This window comes from Fragaria vesca, linkage group LG5 (genome assembly GCF_000184155.1).
Source record: "Fragaria vesca subsp. vesca linkage group LG5, FraVesHawaii_1.0, whole genome shotgun sequence".
In the NCBI taxonomy this organism is placed as follows: Eukaryota; Viridiplantae; Streptophyta; class Magnoliopsida; order Rosales; family Rosaceae; genus Fragaria; species Fragaria vesca.
Window position 1 is genome coordinate 516,766 of NC_020495.1, and position 3,219 is coordinate 519,984.

Sequence of the window (3,219 nt, forward strand, 5' to 3'; positions counted from 1 at the left end):
GAGAGAGAGAGAGAGAAAGCTTGCTGCAGAAACATGCAGAACCCAAGTCTAGCTAGCCAGATTCGAGGCATCCATTGATGCCTTTCACATGGGACTTAGGGTTTAATCCAATACTTTATGTCTCTCCCGTTTCATGGACTTGTTCTTGGATATGATTTTTATTTGCCGGAAGATGGTGATGGGTTTTGGTTTTGTTTATTGGAATGCACTTGGGGTTTAGCTTAAAATATGATTAAGGTCACTACCATCAAGGCTGTGACAGTGTTTTAACTTATTATTAGGTTGTTAAATAGACTTTTTTACATCTTATCTCATTGAACATCTCCATCATCCACTACTTCTCCCTCAAGGTAAGAGCCTGCCTTTCTTGAAGACCACAATTTTGATCCATCTCGACACTTACATAGATGGTATATTACGTAGGACTAGCTTCTTAGTTTGGCTCACTCTCTACAGCTAGCTAGGGTCTTACAGTCGATCTAATCGATCTTTGAGGTTAATGTTGGTTGATTTGGTTCTGTAATGCCTTGGCCTTTGAAGATTCACAGAGACTTCAACCCGACTTATCGATCATCTAGATCAGTTGCCAAATTAGATTAATGGGAATAATTCATAATCAATTAGCCATATCATTGATCATTTTACATTGGAAGGCTGCTGTTTTTTGCATCTGGAGTCCAAATTTATATTAATCTGGATAGAAGTAGCACTGATATGTATATATATAGTTGAGGAAACTACAAAAGGTTTAAGAAAAAATCACATTCAATTGAAAGTGAACAAGACTAGTAAACAATCATCGATCAGTTGATGGATCAAAGTCATTTTATATTCGAGGTGTCTGATTAGGAACAATCTGATCGTCATGAGTTTTCAGTTATCTTAATTTAAATCCCGTGAACTTAACGTTTCTATGTAGGACAACTATGAATAATTGCATGAAAGGCAAACTTCTAAGATGTATCACATCGATATGAGACATAATGACAATGCATATGAAAGCCTTGACAAGAAGACATCAATATTGCCTTTTAGCAATAAATCAAAATTTAATTAAGCCTGATTTAGACTGTAAGTGTGATCGATGGTCGTAGATATATAAATAGCTAGGAAGCTTCTGATGTCAAATATATGACGTGATTTTCATTTGAATAAAAACCAGAATACTGACCTTGAAGATGAGACCTCTTAGCTAACCAATTAAGGAGGAGATTACTGTTGTGTTTGTTTGTTTATTTTCATCCTAGTCTACTTGCCGGAGCCGGAGTGCCGGACCGAGAAAATGTTTTCAGTTAGTTTTCATCTCTTTTTCCCAAGATTCTCTGTGAAACCTTCCATAGTGAATCAAAACCTGGCCTTCTGTATTTTCGGGCCTCTTGATCTTCTGCGTTTGTTCAGAGTGATGATATGGACTGCAACTGAGGACTACTGTATTTGATTTCCTGATCCATGTAATCATACAATTCTGTCAACACTGGTTAGGGATTAGAAGTCATCCCCTTCTTATATTACCAGCTTTATGCAATCATCCATTCATCTGTCATTTAACTCTTTTCATTTTTAAGTCCAGACCTAACTAACAGTTGCTAATATTGTATGAGCGAAGAAACAGATATATCAATGATGAGCAGTCACCAACAATATACGCGTATAAGACGACTTTGTTAGAATCTCTAGCTCATTTTATTAACATAGCAACGTGTTTATACTCTTATTAGGTTTCAATAATGGCCTTAAACCCTGAATTTCAAAATCAAAGGACGATGTTCATACTTCAATATATACTATTCATATCAGGGCTCGATCATGCCATTTCTTTCATCACATATGTGCTCCACATGACGTCCTATACATATGACCGTTGGTTGCCCTCCTAGCTCGACTATTATCCTTTGTCCATTTGATATATTTATAACCAAACTAATCTAATCTAAATGGTCAACTTGATAAAATAGGCGAAGAAGATGCGTTTATGTGTTGGATTATGTGTGAAAACTTGTATGTGATAATTTGGCAGCAGCTTGAAGCAGCTGTTATGGTGTTAGTTAGATTGATGTGATGTGATGCGATAGCCATTGAGGCATTGACGCACAAAATATGGTGAGTGTCTAAGCGAAGCAAACCTTAAAACGGCTACAAAAGGATACTGAATAGATGACTAGATCATGAAGAAAAAAACGTTGTAACGAGCTAAAGTTGCAAAAGAATCATAGACAATATGACATGAATTACCTATTAACAATTCACAACTAACCCAAATAGTTAGCAACCAGCCAATCTGCTTGTCGTATTATCCTTTATTTGGTCCCATGATAAGCACCTTATTAATCTTTATAAAATCCCAAACTTGTAGGTTTTTGTCACGAATATAATGTAGTTTTCTATTTTGTTGTTGAAATAACTCAAACTTGAGAAAAATCAACTGAGATTACCTTGGGTTACGGTATTAACCAAAATTACATTTTTTTTTTATGAGGAAACAAGAAGAAAATTACAACAAGAACCCACGACTCGATTTACTACCCTGCCCAGCTGATCTAAATAGAACGATGATGACACAAATAGGAGAAGACAAAAGAACCAGATTTTAGGCTGCTACGAACTATGACCTAATTAGCAAACTTTTCTGCAAAATAGTTTGTCTCTCTATATACACATGATGAAATCTACACTTGATTGGGAGGGTGTGGAATGGTATTTTATTTTATTTTTTGTATTTTTGATTGTTATTCAATTCATTAGGGTCTGTTTCCCCTAAGGGTTTAGGGGAGTTCTATGGTGTTTTGGACTTTGGGAGGGGTTTGATGAGTTTGAGCGTACGTTGAAGAAATGAGCTTGAGCTAACAGAGAATTAAGGGGGAAGGAGGTGGGGGACCACAGATGGGAGGAGAGACCGACAAAGAGCATCTTTTGTTACATGGGTTTGCGTCCCAATGGTGCATGCGAAAGAGCAGCAGATCGAACAAGGAAGGAAGAAGCAGATCACAGTAGCTAGCTGCACTTTGCACTGAGAATTGAGTTGAATGAGATCGAGAGCAGCAGAAAGATACATATAGTCGTTTTGATTTGTATGTTGGGAGCTAGCTAGCTTGGTTTGTGCCGACTGCTGCATGCTGCTGCTGCTGAGAACGAGAGAGAGAGAGAGAGAGAGAGAGAGAGAGAGAGAGAGAGAGAGAGAGAGAGAGAGAGAGAGTAGTAGTTAGTAGTAGTAGTAGTAGT